The following is a 21,433-nucleotide window of genomic DNA, read 5'->3' as shown; positions in this document are numbered from 1 at the left end:
ACTATAGTCTCATAATTACGTATTAAATTCAATTTTATTTGATTTCAATTTTAATTCAATTCATATCGAACGATCACAATTCACAATAACAATAACTATAGTTTCATAATAATGTATCATATTCAATTTTATTGAATTTCAATTCAATTCATATTGAAAAATCATAACTTAAAATTGACAATAACAATAACTATATTCTCATAATAACGTATCATATTCAATTTTGTTTTATTTTAATTCTATTCAATTCATATCGAACAATTTCAATTGACAATAACTATCATCTCATAATAACGTATCATATTCAATTTTATTGGATTTCAATTCAATTTATATTGCATAAAATGTTATAGAACTTTAAAAAGATAATTAATTTTATTTAATTTTAAAGAACGATATTCAATTTAATCTAATTCAAGGAGCCATAACCAATTGACTTCATAATTAATAAGACATATAAATCAATCTACTAAATTAGTTTTGACATTTACATATATAAAGCTACTCAATTAGTGTGTAGGCCATTGATTGATACTTTTCATAACCCACGTTTCATTCTTAATAACAATTTCATGTTTTATAGTTAATTTAAAAGAAATTAACAACTGGCTTTTATTGATGATTTTAAATCTCGTAATTAGCGATTAATTATATTTAAAAAAATTAGTAACAAAAAAGGCAACTTACTTTTATTTTTTAATTTTGAATACGTTAATCATTTGATAATAAAAGACTATTCATTTGTAACAAAAATTGTCCATGTAATTTTTCAACTTTTAAATAGACTCATCAAATTTTTGGGTCAAATTGGGTCAAATTTTCACTAATTTTAGAAGGAGGGAAATTTTACCTCTAAAGGTTTTGTTTGAAGTTTGAACTTTGAAGAACTCAAATTTTACTCTGACTAAATTTTATAGCTATTAAAGAAAAATAAAAGTCAAATACCTCTCCACCTTTCTCTCACTTTATCTCACTAACTTTCACCGACCCTTTCTCTCTCTTTCTCTCAGTCTGTCTCGACCATTTTGTGGGTCCTCGCGACGACGACGACCGAGTTCGCATTAGCTACAACGCCGGCCCGGGTCATCGACTCCGCGACCCTCTCGTCTCTGAACCCGAGCCCGAACTTCACGCAGCCGCCGAGCACGAGGTTGAAGATCTTAGCGTCTGGTCTCATCGGCTCTATCCACCGGGTTTTGAAGGTATTTTTTTTCCTGGAGTTGGGCTCTTGTGAATCTGCGGCGAAGATAGGGGTTTGAGCTCTCTGAATTCCGTCCCCACCACGAGGTATAGAAGACCCTACTTTTCTCACCCGCTTATTTCCGTATCCATTATTATTTGTAACCATTTGTTTCTTCTTCTTTTTTTTTTATAATCTCCTCCTTCGTCTCGATCGTTCTCCTCCGCCTGACGCGAACCTCACTCGCCGATCTACGCTCAGTGACTTTATCAATCCTCGCCGCCAACGACCTCAATCAGTGACTTCTTCTTTCAGCGTTTTGTTTGATTGATTTGATTTTGTTTTTATTTATGTTCTTCTTTAGTTCCTCTAAACATTTTTTTTTACTTTAACAGTTTGGTGTTGCAGCGTTCTCTTATTACACTCACCACCGCCATTGTTCCATCCTTTATCCTCTTGGCCCAGGTTCATCTCTCTCTCTCTCACACTCTCATTTATATATATGATTCAGTATATATGGTTTGTCAAGATCAGTTTTTCATCGATTATGGCAATCGGTCTAGGATAAGAAATGTATATTTGGTTAGCCATGCTAATAGTTTGTGGGGCTTGAAAGAGTTGATGGATCTTGTTATCATTTCCGTTCTTTTTGTGACACAGTTTTGGAGGACATGGATATGAGAAGACTACTTGAAGCTAAACTTCAAGTCAAGCTCGACTTTATGGTCAATGAGAGTTTGTAAATAATTATATTTCATTTCATTTCTCAAATTTGTGGAAATTTGTTTAAAATGCACAAAAGTTTTTGACTTGTTTTTTTGAATACAGGTTGAAATTTTCCAAGTGGTGACTGAAGTACTTGCACATTTCGCCTGCAATCAACTAATATTATGTGATTCTCTAGCAAGGCTTTCTTCAAAACAATACACCTATAAATGTAAATACTTGTGCCTTGTTACATACTTAGTCATTTCTTTTCATCCATGTAAATCTTTGTTATGCCCATTCATACACATGATCTGGTGGGTGATTGAAATGTGAAATTGATTTTTTTACTACTAATTCAGGTTATTGACGAATGGACAGTTCAAATCAAATCTGCCGCAGGTATTTGCTCTCATAGCATTGTTATTATCTGTGTAGACTTGAATAAACTAAATGATGCTTCGAATAAACCTGTATTGACATTGGTATCTCTATTCCGGAGAATGTGCCATTTTTTTTTAGTGTTAGGATGTGTTTGGAACTTGAACTTGCGATCAATAAAAATGAAAATTTGGAGGAAATTGTAATCGTTTGTATATATTTAGTGTATAAAATGTAATCGTTTATTTCCCCTGAATGTTTGCTTATTATTGCTCATAATTCTGATTTTTTTAATGGAATATAATTCTGATTGTTCTTTTTATATGGTTTTTATGATGCAATTCCATATTAAGTTACATCTTTCAAGATTAGAGTTAATTATGAATCAATGGAACAAAGTTTTGAGGTATGTATCAACCAAAAAGTTGGTGCCAAAGAAATGCAATGAAAATCTATGATATTTTAAATTTTTTTATAGTTAATTAAGTCTAAATTTCTAAAAACGATTAAAACACGACTAAATTAATCATTTAACACGATTATTAAATGGGTTAATTTAAACGGATATGGATCTGTAAAAAAATAAATGGTCGGATTTGGGTTCATATTTCAAACACGATTAATAAATGGTCGGATTTGGTTCTAACAATTTTTTTTCGAAAACACGATAAACACGACACGGTTACGACACGAACACGAAATTGTCACCCCTAATTTTAACCGTTGTTTACGTACCAATCCGTTGCCTGTTTTAAATGCGTTGGATAACACCCCCCTTTTTTTCTTTTTTTTTTCAAGATAAACGGATAATACCCATTTTTTTTCCCGATAAACGGGTAAATAGATAATACTCATTATTATTTTAACGGACCCGAGTACGGACAAAGGAATTGTCATTCTGTACCCGATTACCCAGTACCCAACTCGTTAATGGGATTTTGACAGCAATAATACCATCTTGTTGTCACTTACCCTATTTAGCCCAAAACCAATATTTTGACACATATGTTACTTTGACTAGGAAAGAGAAATAAAAATTTCCTCAATTACCCTCCCCTCAGATCTTCCTTCTTGCGCTCTCTCTCTCATCTTCACTCTCTCTTTCACGCTCTCTGAAAAAATAAACCCTCATTCACGCTCTCTCTCATTCACGCTCTCTGAAAAAAAAAACCCTCATTCACCCTCTCTCTCATCTTCACTCTCTCATTCACGCTCACTCTTCAATCGCTCACCCTCTTCAGCGTGGGTCCAAGTCTTCTCCGGCCACTGTCGTCAGATCTGGGTCGAGTGTCTTCTCCGGCCACCGTCGTCAGATCTGGGTCGAGTGTCTTCTCTGGCGTCAAATCTGGGTAAGAAGCTTGTTCTTCTAACAACTAAGAGCTATTTTTAGTGATTCCGTTCAGTTTGAACGTGTTCCAAAGGTTTTTTGAGTTTTTACTTCGCCAAAAATGGTGTTTGGAATTTCAGTGTTGAGATTTTCCAGGTGTCACGAAGTGGGTACAACCAGGCGTGTTGAACTTCGTGACACTAGTGTCACGAACTGGATTCACTTCGTGACACTAGTGTCACGAACTGGATTCACTTCGTGACACTAGTGTCACGAACTGGATTCACTTCGTGACACTAGTGTCACGAACTGGATGTTTTTCCATGTTAATAACCGTCTTTTAATACTCATTTCTAATACTGAGTGAACGTATACAGGTATGGCGGAAATATGTTTATATGCTAAGCATAGCGGGAAATGGGTAAAACCGGGCGTATATCAAGAGGGTGGTACTCTTACGCTTTTACTTCCTACCAAATTGAATTACCAAAGTTTGATGCAAACATTGTATGCTCGGTTGAACGTGACCCCTGCAACGCATTCAATCAACGTCAAACATGAAGCTGACGGGCTCGTACCGCCAACCATAGACGACGACGAAAGTTTGCGATGTTATTTGTACTTGAGGAAGAACGAACCGAACCGGACGAAGTTGAATCTTGTACTTGAGATTAGTCCGGAGGCATTTCAGGATAAAAAAGCGGATGGCGCGTCTTCTCCACGGGTTGGATCCACTCCGACAGCAAACACAAGCGAGAGTGGATTTGGTTGCAATCGAAGCAGGATCATTCCAAACATGCCGAGTCCTATATCCGAGGCACGTGAATGGGACGTACCAAGTTCGGAGGCTTTCGACAATGATACTGTTGGGTTGGATGACATGAATACTGTTAGCCAGGCAACACCCCAACCCAGAAGGTCTCCACCACCAGTTATTTTGTCAATAGAGGCTCCACCACAGACTCAACACCAGGAAGAGCCTCCTCTTCCACCACAGCCGCCAACTCGATCACAAAGAAAAGAGAATGTATCGAGCCAAGAGAATGGGGGGTGTTCGGTTACGGCTCCCGAATCAAATACATGTGTCGAGAGTAACGATATTGAGGTGTTGGATATTTTATCTCCGGTAAGAGTAAAAAAAAAGGATTATATGCAAACAAAGCGGCGTTGTTGAAGCATTTGCGGATGGATGCAATCAATAATCATTATCGGTTCAAAACGAAGAACTCATCTCCGCTCAAACTTCATGTCATTTGTGCGGGTGAAAATTGTGATTGGGCGGTCCGGGCAGTTAAGCTAAAGAACACGGATTGTTTTGAAATTAGAAGGTAAAATTTCACGACCTAAAAACTGATTTTATTTGAAATTTCATTTCTCTTCGTAGATGAATTGTTTTTGATCGTGTGTATGTGTTTATGGTTCAAGATATGATCCAAAACACACTTGTTCTGTGGATGAAAGACAAAAAGGGCAACCGCAAGCTACTGCAGAGTTCGTTGGAGAGAGGGTGAAACACAAATTTATTGATCCAACTGTACATAGTTGTACCCCAAAGGAGATTCAGAGTTACATGCGAACAGAGGTTGGAGTCAATATTTCATACAGAAAAGCATGGAGGGCAAAAGAATGTGCAATACAATCCTTGTATGGGACTGATGATGACTCATATGCCTCTCTTGCAAAATACAAGTACATGTTAGAGCAAAAGAATCCAGGTTCTCTCATCGACCTAAAAACTGACCGTCATAAATATTTCATGTACTTTTTCGTTTCTTTGGCTCCGTTCAGAGAGGGATGGAAGTATTGTCGGCCTGTTGTAATTGTTGATGCAACCTTCTTGACAAACTATCACAAGGGCAGCATGTTTACGGCTTCCGCGATGGACGCAAATGAGCAAATATTCCCGCTTGCCTATGGTATTGGTGAGTCCGAAACTTCCAAGTCCTGGTTTTATTTCTTCAACAAACTTAAGGAAGCATTGGGGGAGAGGGATAACATGGTCATCGTATCCGACCGAAACACCGGAATCATTAACGCCGCGAAGAAAGTTTTTCCAAGAGCAGAACATGGTTTTTGCGCATACCACGTGAAGAATAACGTCAAGGCAAAATTCAAAAAACTGGGCAAGGAATTCAATTGGAAGTTCTACGGTGCAGCAAAAGCGTATTCTATATTTGAATATCAAAAGTTTATGCGCATGTTGGACAAGGAAGACCCGTTGATACGTCCGTACCTTGTCAACGAAGTAGGAAATGAGAAGTGGGCACGTTGTTTTTTCAAGACATCAAGGTATACGATCATAACTTCAAACAACGCAGAGTCTTTGAATGCGTTAACTGTTAAAGCAAGATCATTTCCAATAGTGAAGTGCCTTGATTGGTTGAGGGAGAGAATGCAAGTTTGGTTCTACCAACGACGAGAAAAGGCGGCATAAACTCAAAGTGTGTTGTCAATGGAATATCATACCGAAATGTTAAAAAAACTTGCTGTCTCGGCAAATATGCAGGTTATTGTGTGTTTTCAATTTTTAAATTCTGTCACGAAATGACCCGAGTCCGTGACACTTGTGTCACAGAGTGACTTCAGTCCGTGACACATAACCACTCAGTCCGTGACACATGTGTCACGAAATGACCCGAGTCCGTGACACTTGTGTCATGGAGTGACTTCAGTCCGTGACACATGTGTCACAGAGTGAATCCACTTCGTGACACAAGTGTCACGGACTCGGGTCATTTCGTGACACATGTGTCACGGACTGAGTGGTTATGTTTAAACTTTTTTTTGCTTATGTTTTAGGTCCGGCCTTCTGCAGTATACGAATTCGAGGTTTTAGACACAGAAGGAACACCATGGGCAGTGAACTTGATTGATAAGACGTGCTCGTGTCGAGAATTTCAAACTGATCTATTTGTATGTGTCCATGCCATTGCGGCTTGTCGCTTACGCAACCTACCAGTTGAGAGCTATTGTGCAGAGTACTACACGACCGAGTATTGGAAATTGGCGTATGCAGGGGTTATTCATCCTCAAGGAAGTGAATCGTCATGGACTTTTCCCGACGAAATCAAGCAGATCAAAGTAAATCCGCCTAACTTCTTAGGTCGTCCGGCGGGTAGACCTAAGAAGAGAAGGATTCCCTCTCTTGGAGAATCTGATGCCCCGCTTCGTAAATGTTCCCGTTGTGGAGGTGTAGGTCACAATAGAGCTACGTGTCGCAACCCAATTCCACCGGAAATGAGGGCTCCGGGGATGGGACATTGGTTTGGTTTGTAATTCGACACGTTTTATCATTGAATATCTAGAACTTCCTTGGTGTTTTGCTATGTATTACATTTTGAATGTTTTGAAGTTTATTGGTATTGAAACAATGTTATTGTTAAGAAATTGAAGTTCTAAGAATACATATATAAAGTTATAAACAATACATACACTTTTAAACTAAGAAATTGAAGTTCTAAGAATACATATATAAAGTTATAAACACATACATACACTTTTAAACTACGAAATTGAAGTTCTAAGAATACATATATAAAGTTATAAACACGTACATACACTTTTAAACTACGAAATTGAAGTTCTAAGAATACATATATAAAGTTATAAACACATGCGTACAATCATAAACACATAATTTCAAGTTGCCTCAACATTGACATTTCCACGCGTGTGTAGTTTTAGCGCTCTGTGTCGGTATAATTCGGTGGTCATTTTCTGTCGATACATGATCATGTCCTCCTGTTTCAAATCAGACAATGGAAGGTCGTGCGCCAAAAACTCGGCAGTCTTGATCATAAACATGCCACAATCATTTCTGAAGGAACAAAAAACGCATGCTTTAATTGATATGTGTCATTAAGAATGTAAAATTAAGAATTAAAATATTTACCCATTGTCTTGTTGTGGCATTTGATCGTAGTGGACGACCTTGAATATTTCTTCATTGGAGAGTAGAACGCCGGCGACATGCAGAACATATGGCAAAATGGTGGCCAAGTTTCTGACTTCAGTGTCCACGAGCGTTTGGTGTCCACCGGTGGAACTCATGGAGTCGTACACCGTTATACACCTTGAACGCACGTTGACAACAAGAAGATACCAGTGTCCGCCATCTATTACAGGGATGAAGACGTCATCGACCCCGTCCCATGGGTCCACCAATTGCTCAGCTCCAGACTCTCCGGTAATGTGGTCGACGACACATTTTTTCAGTTTCTTCTTTAAGAATACACCCGGATCTTGACTAGCATTGAACTGAGTGTAACTATCTCGGAGATACTTAAAGAAGACCGTGGACATGATGGTGAAGGAGTGACGTAACAAACCCGCCTTTTTCTTCTTCCGGAGGTAGTACATCGCGACGTCCACATGCTGCACGACAAAAGATAAACATAAGCACTAAATACCTCAGTCCGTGACACAAGTGTCACGGAGTGACTTTAGTTCGTGACAGATGTGTCACGGAGTTGATTCACTCCGTGACAGATGTGTCACGGACTGAGTACACTCCGTGACACATGTGTCACGGAGTCAATTCACTCCGTGACACATGTGTCACGGAGTCAATTCACTCCGTGACACATCTGTCACGAAGTGAATTGACTCCGTGACACATCTATCACGAAGTGAATTGACTCCGTGACACATCTATCACGAAGTGAATTGACTCTGTGACACATCTGTCACGAAGTGAGCTGCAAAACAAGACATATTTTAAAAACTACTGACACACATTAATACCTGATCAGACAACCAACCGTCCTCGTGCCACATGTTGTAGAAGAAGGTCTTCTGGTTGATAGCCATCTGTCCAAGTTCCATAGAAGGCGCTATGGTTTCTTCCTCCGGCTTATATTTTGGTTTGCCCTGAGATATGTTCTTGTGGCCCCTCTTCAAGCCGACTTGGAACCACAACTTCATGACGTCAACGTCATCCTGGTCCGGTTGTTTGGTTACCTCCGACAGCGGCAGTTCATCAGGAAGCACGTCCGGAGCATTGGTGAACCTCAGAAAAGGCAACGCCTTTTTGGAAGGAGTAAACCTATCGGGGCTGCGTCGTTGCCGGGTCATATGTTTCTTGATAGGTGAGTCTTCAATAAGGATATGGGGATTCGGTGTCTTCAAGTCATATATCTATCAAACAAGAGAAATAGAGTTCAAGTTTATTGTTGAGTTCAACCATAAAATAATATTTCATAACAATTATATGCTTATTTGAGTTCAAGTTTATTGTTGAGTTCAACCATAACAATTATATGCTTCTAAACAAGTCAAGAATTAAGTTCAACCATCAAATTAATGGAGGTAGCTCTTGAACCCCCTGTGTCCCTAACAACTCATACTCTTCCATAGCCTCTGCATTCATTTGGGCTTCTAGACTGAGAGGCGAATCTTCATCACCCCAAGATTGTTGACCTTGTGTGTTTTCGACGTAACTTTCGTCCTCCTGACCATTCAAAATCATTTAGTTCAACATGAGTGTAATCAAAATAACGAAATTCAGCGACTCCGTGACATTGTGTCACGCACTAAGTACACTCCGTGACACATCTGTCACGGAGTGAATCCACTCTTAAAGAAAAAAATAATATGTCTATTGCATATCTTGTACCTCTTGTTGACTGGTTTGCTTCTTTTTCCCTTTCTCGACTTCGTTTTTCTTCTTCTTTTGGTTGCCATCCTTCTTCTCCTCCTGTTTCTTGCTCTTCTTGGCGCCATCGTCCTTCTTATTCTTGTCGTCTTTGTCCTGCTTATTTTTCTTGTCCCCGTCATCGTCCTTTTTCTTCTTGTCCTCGTCGTCTTTCTTCTTCTTCTCGTCTTCGTCGTCTTTCTTCTTCTTCTCTTCTTCGTCTTTCTTCTTCTTCTCCTCGTCTTCCTCTTTCTTCTTCTTCTCCTCTTCTTCTTTCTTCTTATCCTCTTCTTCTTCTCTCTGCTTCTTCACTTCTTATTCCCGCATTTTCTTCTCTTCTTCCTGCATTTTCTTCAGCTTCTCAACATATTCTTCTTCCTCTTTTTTTTTCTTTTCTTTTTCCGCTCTCCTCTTCGCTATCTCTTCTTCCCACTTCTTCAATTTGGCCGCTTTCTTCTCCCGGCGCTTCTTTTCTAACTGTAACTCGTTTCTCCAATCGTAGTACTGATCTAGTTCATCAAGAGCCACTCTGTAGCTCTTCACCGCGTCCAAAATTTCTTTTTTGAACTTCCTGTAGTCGTCTTGCATATAGCGGAAACGCTCGTCGAGATTTCCAACTGATTTTTCGAGAGAGTCGAGCCGGGACTGTCCATGACCAAAATAACAAAGTAAGCTGGCTGACGAGTAAATCCAGTGCGTGACAGATGTGTCACGGAGTGGATTCACTCCGTGACAGATGTGTCACGGAGTGAATCCACTCCGTGACAGATGTGTCACGGAGTGAATCCACTCCGTGAAAGATGTGTCACGGAGTGAATCCACTCCGTGACAGATGTGTCACGGATTGGATTCATTTAAATTAAAATAGAAACCCAAAATTGTGTTACCTCAATTGTATGTGCTTGTGAATGGGACGGTTGTTGTGGTGGTTGTGGTGGTTGTGGTGGTGGTGTTTCTGGTTGTGGGGCGTCTTTTTTGGGTTTCTTCTCCGAGCGTTTGTCCACCCCCGCTGCCGTCGTAGAAGGGGTTGCAACGCTTGAAGAAGTGTCGCCGATTCCGTGAAATTCAACCTATACGTGGGACAAGTTAACAAATGAGTGTGATCAATATTAAGTATGAATTAACCTACAAATTTATTACCTCATTGAAGTTGATTCCTCTCATGGCGGCATCCTGAACAAGTCCGATAGACTTCCACCGACGCATTATTGGCCGAGCTGTGGTGGAGACTTTCTCACAAACCCCCATGTTCGTCAGGAAAGGAAGACACTCGTACCCCCAAACCTGAAGCGGCTCGACGAATCCGGGGAGATGGAGCTTCCTTTTTTTTTACCTTGCTCCATTGGCTCGCCACCCTTCTCCACAAACTTCCGGACTTCGCCGAGAAGGTAGTTCCACACCACGTTGCCCCATGGATGGCGACCGAATGTGTCTGTGTCCTCCACCGCCTTAATGAGCTCTACCCACGGTGTCCTGTTCTTCGCATCGTCCGCCAGGAGGACATTCAAGACGAAGTAAATTTTCAGGTAATTTACCTGAACTTCTGTCGGCCAATCTACGCTCGCCTCCAAGAATTGGTTGACCAAGTTCCGACTCAAATACTTCCCCGGGAAGAATTTTTTGAAGAGGCTGTCATTAGAAACAACCCCCTCGAACTTGAATTCCTCGTAGTCATCGACGACTTTGAGGAATATGATCTCCTGGAAGTCTCTCTTCGTGAACTCCCGGACTTGGCCTCCAATCTCAATTAGAAGCCTGTCAGTGGTTTCTCCGTCGAAGCTCCCGGTCCTCAACACCAAGTGGCTTATAATCGCCGATGATCGTATTATTTTGGGTTGCCCCACGAACTGCCCAAAACATGATTGGGCGAAACCAGCTTGCGTTTCGGCGCTGCGGCCGAGTAAGAGACCCATGAAATTTTCCAATCCCCCGTGGAAGTTAAAGAAAATCCTTCAACGTTGGACTCCGGTATAAACCGTCTCCACTCCTACACATATGAGTCAATGACATTATTAGTGAAACCATTATGCTTGAGTTCGTGACAGATGTGTCACGGACTCACCCACTTCGTGACGGATGTGTCACGGACTCGCTGACTTCGTGACACACTGTCACGAAGTCATCGAGTCCGTGACACATCTGTCACGAACCAGGATCAAAATGAGTTTCTGACACTCACCTTTCGGGGAATAGCAGTTGTAGGACTCTCCAACGCGGTCGCAACGCCCGATGACTCAGCCTTTTTTTTTGGCTATATCAACCACAAAACAAAATCAAATAGCTGCACATACATCTAATTAAGTCACTTCATTTTTATTCTATACCTTCTTTATCTTTGTTGGTGCGACGACGAACGCGTCGTCATCGTTGGAACGCTTGGACGGCGAAATTATTTTCCTTTTCGAAGCCGTCCTAGAACTTCTTCGAACGTTTGAGGCCTCCTCGACCTTGGTTATTTTAGACTTCGTCATTGAATATATAAAACCTGAAACAAATCAAGTCACCAATTTTCAACAACTTCAAGACCAAATACGCACACACACACTCGTCAAACCCTAACATTGTTCAATCAAATATATACACGAGCACGAAACACACACAAATGCACACAAACACACACTCGCCCAAACACAAATACACACAAACACTCAAAGACAACACATTCTCGGCCAAACACAAATACACTCAAACACCCAAACACATATACACTCAAACACCCAAACCCAAATACAATCAAACACCCAAATACAACACATTCTCGGCCAAACACAACAAACACTCGCCCAAACACCAAATACACTAAAACACCCAAAAAAATTTTGAGCCAAAAACCCTAAATCAACAAACACTCGGCCGAAATAAATGAAATAGAGATACCCATACCTTTTTGAGTAAATGAAATAGGGTTTTAACAAACACTCACCAGTATTTCTAGGGTTTTAAGAGACCGAAATAAATGAAATATGTGTCACGGAGTGAATCCACTTCGTCACGGACTCGGGTCATTCCGTGACACACTCGCCCAAACACAAATACACACAAACACTCAAAGACAACACATTCTCGGCCAAACACAAATACACTCAAACACCCAAACACAAATACACTCAAACACCCAAACCCAAATACAATCAAACACCCAAATACAACACATTCTCGGCCAAACACAACAAACACTCGCCCAAACACCAAATACACTAAAACACCAAAAAAAAAATTTAGCCAAAAACCCTAAATCAAAAAAATTTTGAGCCAAAAACCCTAAATCATCAAACACTCGGCCGAAATAAATGAAATAGAGATACCCATACCTTTGAGTTATGCCTTGCGACCTGGAACGACGATGGAGGATCACTGTTTCGCTAGAGAATGTGTGAGGGAGAGAGAGAGAACGTGCGGCCGATTTCTTTGCGCGAGAAAAAAATGGGGGGATCGTGCGAGAGAGACAGAGAGAAGATTAGGGATTTTTTTTTTTGGGAAAAATATGAAGAATACCCGGGAATGGCCGATTTTTTTGAGCGAGAAATAAATGGAGGGATCGTGCGAGAGAGAAGATGACGGGGGTTTTTTTTTTGGGAAAAAGATGAAGAATACCAGGGAAATGCCGACGTTTTTGAGCTTGAAAAGAATGGAGGGATCGTGCGAGAGAGAGAGAGAGAGAAGACGAGGGGTTCTTTTTTTTTGGGAATAAGATGAAAAATACCCGGGAATGGGTTTGCATGCGTTTAAAATATTTCTGAGGGTATACTTGTCTTTACACAATGGCTTAGGTATTACATGTGTCAGTTTTTTCATTTTGGGCTAAATATGGTAAGTGACAACAAGATGGTATTATTGCTGTCAAAATCCCCTCGTTAATTATAATATATAATATACATTTATTTAAAACAAATTAGTTTACAATATAGAATATATAATGAATTAATTACAAATTTAGCCCCTCAACTTTGATACTTGTAACGAGTTGGTCCTCAAACAAATGAATCTGCAGCGTTGCTCCCTCGTCATTGTTACTGATTCACTTTAACCCCTTCTGTTAATATTGTCGTCAATTTAGGCGGTCTTAGACCACGTGGCTTTCACGTGTTGGGCAAATTCGGGTAAATTATGGTTTTGCCCTTATTTTGTTATATGTATGTACGGGTGAAAAGAAAAGAAACTAAATCGTGAAATGTTGGAGAAAATCCCCAAATCGAAGAGCTAGGGCTGAAGAAAGAAGAAGATGAGGATATGAAGTTTATTTTTGTGCGTTTTGAGTGTCGAGTTGAAGGTAGATGGAATCTAGTCGTACATTGTCTTCGCGAAGAAAATCTTGCACAGAAGTTAACAACATTGGTGAATCGACAAGCGTGCGGCGACGAGCTCCGGTGTGTTTCTGCAAGCGTAATGGGGTCGAACGCACGTCATGGACGACGAAAAATCCGGGTCGAAGATTTTATGGATGCCCTGAGTATAAGGTGCGTGTTTGTTTCCAATTTACAGGTTTTCAATTTTTTAAATAGGGTTTTAACAGTATTGAGATTTACCAGAATAAAGCGATGCCAGGATGTGGATTTCATGAGTGGCTTGACCCCCCAATGTGCCCAAGATCAACGATGATAATTCCCGGACTGTTGAAGAGGATTAACGCATTTGAGAGGACGATGCCGGAATCAGTAGCCGAAGAATTACACGACCACCAATCCACTGCAGTAAAGGAATCAAAAGATCTCAGACAAATTAAGTTGATGATATGGCTTGTATTATTTATTGTTGTTGTACTATTGTTCAAGTAATTGATGATGATGGTTTTGTAATTTGAGACTTGGTATGATGTTGTAGGTAATTACTGTGTGCGAGTATCTAGTCTCTGTTTTGGTGTTTTGATTCAGGGCTAAAACCAACAAACTTTGTATGTTTGGTGTTTTGTACTGGTGTATGTTTGGTGTTTTGTACTGGTGTATGTTTGGTGTTTTGTATGAAAATGACATGAGTTGTTCAAATATCATGGAAAGACCTGATTGAAGTGTTACAGATTTGCTCATGAGTTTAGCTCATGCCCTGGCTAAACTGGCACTGGAGGCTAACTCTGAATGTTTGTTGGAATTTGGATCACACACTATTTGTTCTTCCTTAATTGTGGCTGATATGCCTTAATGAATCTCCCTGGGTTGTCACCAGGTTTTAAAAAAAAAATAAAAAAAAAGAAGTGTTACAGATTTGCACATTGTGCTCACAAAATCCGAAAATAAAATGGTCCAAATTTATAGTCAAAATAAGAGATGAGATGTGCTGATCTTATGTCATGAGTGTAGCCAATAAACCAAAAATACATAATGTATGTAGTAAAATATCATCAAGAGTTTGTCTAATTTTTTTCATGACACTACATTTGAACAACTAATATACCATATAAGCCAAACCTTTGAACACTGTTTTAGCCTTTTTTTTTTTAGAAAATTACAGACTTGTACATAAACAAATCCGTAAACTAAAAGAGTGACAACACGAGGACACAAAACAGGCTTGAACTTAGTCACGTCGAAACCAACTACGTGTCTCTGAATAAACCCCGCGGTTGCATCAAATCCTGTCTTGTGTTGTGAGTCTTGAATCTCGGGCTTCTCTGTACAATTCAAAGTACAAAGGAATGAGAAAAAAAGAAGTTCAAACAGGAATGAGAACAAAAAAAAAAAGAAATTCAAACAGGAATGAGTATTTTTTACCCTCAATGACTGTGTGTCTTGAGTTGATGGTTTGTGTAACTTGAGTCGAAGGCTATGATGGCTGAGGTGGCTGTGTAGCTTGAGTCGGAAGCTGTGATGGTTGAGGTGGCTGTGTAGCTTGACTCGGAGGCTGTGATGGTTGAGGTGGCTGTGCAGTCCTTGCGTTTGCTCTTCCATGCCTCTGTGGCACTCAATAAATGTCATATTTGTTATGTACACTCAATAAAGACAGGAAATGGTGCAGTGCAGTGTTAAAAATTACTCGTGATTCTTGCTCCCCCTTGAAACAAGTTTTGATGTTGTGGCCCACTTTGCCACACTGTGAGCACCGTGACATGACATATTTTCGTGTCATCTTTGTAGCCCGCCTTGGAACTACGTCATCATGAGCGAGTCGTCGGAGCTTCTTTGGTCTTCCCGGTTTGGCTCGGTCTGGTGGCATGGACATATGGGTCAGTCCTGTTCGTGGCCATTGTTCTAACGGATTAATAGGACTTGTTCTGTGCACATATGTTTGTTGGTAACAAGGCTTCTTGTACCACATTGAGACATACTTCAAAGGATCGTCGTGTTTGTGCCAAATGCAACTTATTGCATGAGAACACTGTATTCCTGCAAAGAGTATGACATGTTCAGTAAAGTATGGTAAAAAGACATGAAAGATTATAACTACGATATTACCTGAAAGATTCCATCTGTTACATAAGCATGTGTGTTGTGACAAATTAACAGCGTACATTGAACCGAACACGTTGGAGACTTGGTAATCGGATCTGCCGGCCCAATATGGTATATTTTGTGCACTGAGGACTTTGTTGGTTTCCAAAATCTTGTAAATTCGAGGCCCAATTTCTCCATTCCACTAATCTGTTTGGTGAACCTTTGAAGTAGATACATTCGGATCCGCTCCAACATTGACAAAATCGGTTTTTGTCGGGCCATTAGCATTGATCTAGTCCCATTGAAACTTTCGCATAGATTATTCAATAAGATATCGCACTTTGGACCTGGTCGGAATTGGCTCCTTGCCCAATGTTGAGGTCGTTTTTCAATCAACCAGTTGTAAGTATGTTCATCTTCGGCCTTGATTAACTCTAATTCTGCCTCAAAGCGTGACGTTGAGTACGCCATAGCCGCGGCCATCATCTTGGTCTTCAGAAATTGACCTCTAAAAACCCGTTAATGTTAACTACTCTTATTAAGTAATTAAAACACTCTCTTATTAACAATACAGCAGTGATTTATTTTCATAAAAAAAACAAGAATTATGAACAATGCTACCTTAGTGAAATTTCCCTGAAGATGGCGTGCACAGTGTCGGTGCTCACCTTTGACCGATCCCTCTTCCCATAAATCATTCAAAGCTTCTTGTAATCCCTTTTGTTTATCCGAGAAGAAAGTCCAATGGTGTCCGTTGTTGATTTTCACGTCTTCCTTTAATAAATCAAAAAACCAACTCCAAGACGATCTTCCTTCTGATTCGACCACCACGTAGGCAATAGGGAACATTGAGTTGTTCGCATCAATCCCTATTGCTGAAAGTAATTGGCCAGTGTGGTGACCTTTGATATGGCAGCCATCGACACCGATCACAAGTCGGCAATGAGAAAATCCTAACTTGCAAGCCTGAAGACAAATGTAAATCCTTTTAAACACCGGCTTACCGTCAGGGCCAGCTTCTAGTTCAATTTCAACGGTTGAACCCGGGTTTGACCGCTTCAATTCTGCTTCATAGTCCCATAATGCCGCGTATTGCTCTTTATTCGAGCCTTCAATCACCTTTGTCGCAAACCATTTTTCTGTGTACGCCATCATCTTGTTACATTCTAGGACGTAATCTTTTTGCACACGATTCATGAAGTTCGGTGCGGACCAGGATTCGCTGTCTTTGAATGCTTGCATATACGTCTTCGCAAGCCATGCCGAGGTAGCAAATCTGTTTTGATTGACTCTGGGACAAGAGTGGTCACCATTGTACGTTTTGATAATGAATAGACCAGTGGTCCCCATATTCGATGCGTAACAAACGCATTTCCAGCCTTTGTCCTTACACTCTGCTCATACACGTGTGCTTTCGTTTTTTTTAAATAAATGTCCTTTCCCTCGCGGATTGCGTATTCTCTCACTGCCTGCTTGAAGACTTTTGAGTTTGGGAACGATAAGCTTAATTTAAAGCTCACATTACCCATATTAGCTCCCTCTCTAAACTCTTGAAAATGTGGCAGCTTTTTCTTGGGGTTTCTCTTGTTCCAAAGCTTGTCATCTTCTTTTTCAGTGCCTTCATCTGAATCTGTGTCTACCCTTCCAACGTCAACGTCAATTTCATATTCACTGTCCAGATCAGAATTTTCCTCTACGAGAATACACTTTCCTTTGTCTCGTATCCCAGCAAGCCCAAGATCCACAACTGCCCCATCAACATGAATGTCCTCTTCACTCAACTCAAACCCGAATTCCACTTCACATGGTTTTCTTGCTTCCCATGTCTCTTCATCCGTGTCCTCACTATTCAGCTCATCATCAAGGTCATTATCATCAGGGTTTTCTTGCTGATTGGCATGTTCATCACGCTCTGCTTGCACCATGTTGATCTTCTAGCTCCATGTGAACTTGGGATTGGTTGTCACCGGCAGGTATTGGCTGCTCATTGTCACCGTGACGATGTGCTGCATCATCCTCAACTTCATACTCTATTCGCTCAACTGGGTGATCACAGAACATTACTACCTCCCACTTTGTCTTCAATATCTCAGCCATGGCTTGAATAAAAAAAGTCATCACTTTCAACAAATAACATCTGATCGCACGTAGCCGACTTCAATGAGTACACAACCCCGGATGAATAACCCAGGTCCTTCATCAAAATTCCATTCAACTCTATGACAGACATCTTGTCTAACTCTGTTAAGTCAATAGCACTTATGGAACCCCCAACGTATTTCGCTCCGCCATTCTCAAATACCATTGACCCACCATGGTAGACCTTTAATGTGAAGCTGTTGAGCAATTCTTCTGGGAAAAAAAATGGAAAACCCACATTACATACGAGACAAAAACTCCACTGTCCTCGACAAACAAAAAAAAGGCAAAACCCCATTCCATTAAATAACACCCACCAACTCAAAATCTCTATCATAAACATGGAGACCCTACACTTTATGCGTATGAGACAAAAAACGACACTTTCCTCGACAAAAACTGAAGACAAACACCCACTAGTACAAAAAAGACCTTTGGGTGCGACTTTTTTCGCACCCAAAAGTCAATTTTCGCACCCAAAGATATCTTTAGGTGCGACTTTGGGTGCGACTTTTCCGCACCCGAAAGTCCGCACCTAAAAGTCTTGGGTGCAAAAGGTCACACCCAAAAGTCTTGATTTTCGGGTGCGACATTTAGGTGCGACTTTCCCCACCTAAATTCGCACCTAAAAAGTCACGAAAAAATATAAAAAAAAATGGCGACAATTAGCCGCGTCCTCGTCGTCCCGAACCGCCGCTGTGGGCTCTGCGTAGCCCGTCCTAATCGAGTCGAGTCTAGACCCTCGATAACAAAACTCACAATCGAAACAAAACTCATTAACCACTTAACATCAGAAATTAAAACCAACATCACACACGGCCAAGAATACATACACGGCCAAAATAACAACCTCACGGCCAAGTCCAAAATTCACGTCCAATTTATCCAAAAAAATCAAACAATCCATCTTACACATAATCTCAAGCATACCATCAATCCAAGAACACCAAAACCATCTCAAAATCACTAAATCACGTCCAGAATATTAAAACCCCCAAAATGAATTTCAAACCCTAGATTCACAAATCTAACTCGGGTAAGATCATCTCTCACCTTGTTGCTATGAAATTCGGCCTCCACGATGAGTTCTCGCTCTTTCCCGGCGTCTCTTCCTCAGGCGGCAGCCACATCGAGCTCGCGGCGGTCCTCGTCTCCTCGGCCACGACGCGCGGTGCTAGGGTTTGATGGTTGGATAGCACGCGCTCAAGGAAGGAGAAGATGAGAAGAAGATGAAGAAGGAGAGGTGGATGATCGGCCGATTCTCTTGTTAATTGTTGTTGTTTGTTTTTTTTCTTGTCTCTTGCAGGTGCCGCTCGAGCGAAATGAAGAGGAAGAAAGAAGAGAAGAAAAACGAGGAAGAAAAAAAAAGTAGAGAGTTTGGGTGTTTAAATGACCTAGGGTATTTAAATGACCGCTCAAATGTTTTGGACTTTTGGGTGCGACCAAGTCGCACCGAAAAGTTCTGATGGACTTTTGGGTGCGGAAAGTCGCACCCAATAGTACTTTTGGGTGCGGAAAGTCGCACCTAATAGTATTTCACAAAAAGAAGGGGAAAGTTGACCGCTCAAATGTTTTAAGACTATAGGTGCGACTAAGTCACACCTAATAGTTTTGATGAAGCATTGGGTGCGACTAAGTCGCACCCAAAAGTTTTGACGGACTTTTGGGTGCGAAAAGTCGCACCCAAAGTTTAAAAAAATCAGCGAAAATTTTATATGCTTGTTTGAGTCTTGTCGCACCTGTAAGACTCATTTGGTGCGAATTTTGGGTGCGAAAAGTCGCACCCGAATGTCTTCCGGACCGGGAAATAGTATTTGTAGTAGTGACCAGTTGTCCCCCCCGTGGTCCCAATCTCCATTTTCAATCTCTTATTTTATTCTTTTATTATGTAAAACAAAACAATAAAAAAACAACTTACCGTAACACCCAGATTGCATTGGGGTTGTATTCCTTTTCGACACAGATTTCAAAGGATTCTTGCTTGCTTCTCCCACTAAATGACTTGACATCGAAGGCTTCTTCCTCGCCGGCGACTTCTTCAGCGGCGATTTTTGCTTCGTCTTCGCCATTCTAGGGTTTCAACTCACTGTCCACCACGATTTTCAAAGCTTTTCATTTGTTTTCCCTCTCAAAGAATTCAAGCCAGAATTCCTATTATTTTCGAGAAAAAATTTCAACATCTTCTGAATTTGCCAGCCACGTGAAAGCCACGTGGTCTAAGACCGCCTAAATTGATGCCAATGTTAACAGAAGGGGTTAAAATGAATTAGTAACAATGACGAGGGAGCAACGCTACAGATTCTTTTGTTTGAGGACCAACTCGTTACAAGTAACAAAGATGAGGGGCTAAATTTGTAATTAATTCAATATATATATATATATATATATATATATATATATATATAAGTACATATTCATGTATATTTCTATTATACATATATATATATAATGTTTAAAAAAAATAAGTTGCATTTGCGTGCATATATATACATATATATCATGTTTCAATTGTAACTATTTTTTTTAATTAGCTAAATTTGGGACATATATGAATATATATATATATATATATATATATATATATATATATATATTACGAGTAAACGGGTACTGGTAACGAGTAGAAAATTAAAGTGGATACGGGTAACGGAATATGTATACCCGGCTTTACCCGTACCCGTTACCATTCCTAAACGGAAGTGGTATTCCCAATAACCTTATTGAAAATTATTATTTTCGATCATTTTTAATAATATAAAAAATGTTATAAATACGAATTGAATGGGATTAAAATGTAAACTTTTAAAATAAAGTGCTACTTTGTAAAGTAAGAAAATGATATGAATTTGTGTAAAACGGCATTTTTAAAACCTTTCCGAGCAAACCCAATGGGATAAATTTCGGTAGAGAAAAGAGTGCAGTTACATCTTTATTAATGACAATGACAATTCTAATCAATAATACACATGTTCTCGAAGTTTACATCAAAGTCATCAACAAGGTCGATGTTCACGAACCTCTCTTGAACATAGTCTTCATATTGACATCAATCTTTGTACAAGGGTCAACGCCTCGACCATTTGGGGTTTCAAACTTTATCTTCAATCGTCGATGATGCGACCCGAGCTATTAAATGCGATTTCGGATGAAACCGTCGAAACCATGATCGAATGCATATCTCAAGCCATCTTGGACAATATTGGGAATATGTTTTGGTGTTGTCTCCACCACATCATCAATTGAGGTTGGCTTGACCCATAGATGCGAATTGTTGAGAGTTGTATAGCATGGTCTCGTCGTGTTCTCATATCTCTTGATAGCTTGAGGTATGCGGTGGCGATCTTGGAATGAACTCTCGCCTCGTACAAAATGAGCTATTTCTTGATACATTCCTCCACTTGAGACATTTCGGGTGAATTCGACTCCGGATGAATCGGAAACTGGTTTTGGTACAACCTGAAAAAAAAGAAGCATAAAACTCTTCCACGACCCTCGCATGATTGTGTGCAACATAATCTACTCCAGTTGTACGTTTTAAATATTGTAAAAAATGCTAGATAACCTGAAAATTTCATTCGGAGGTCTAGAATACATGCAAAACTATGCAAGTAAAGAATCTTTCCTATACCTCTATCATTTTGAAAACTTTACTCTCATGAATGCTACACAAGCTTGAAATATAGTAAAGTGTGTGCTATCACTAA

Source organism: Urtica dioica, chromosome 2 (genome assembly GCF_054948205.1).
Source record: "Urtica dioica subsp. dioica isolate 48M chromosome 2, U.dioica_male_clone48M_v1_H2, whole genome shotgun sequence".
Lineage (NCBI taxonomy): Eukaryota > Viridiplantae > Streptophyta > Magnoliopsida > Rosales > Urticaceae > Urtica > Urtica dioica.
The sequence above is the reverse complement of the archived record's forward strand: the minus strand, read 5'-3'. Positions refer to the sequence as shown.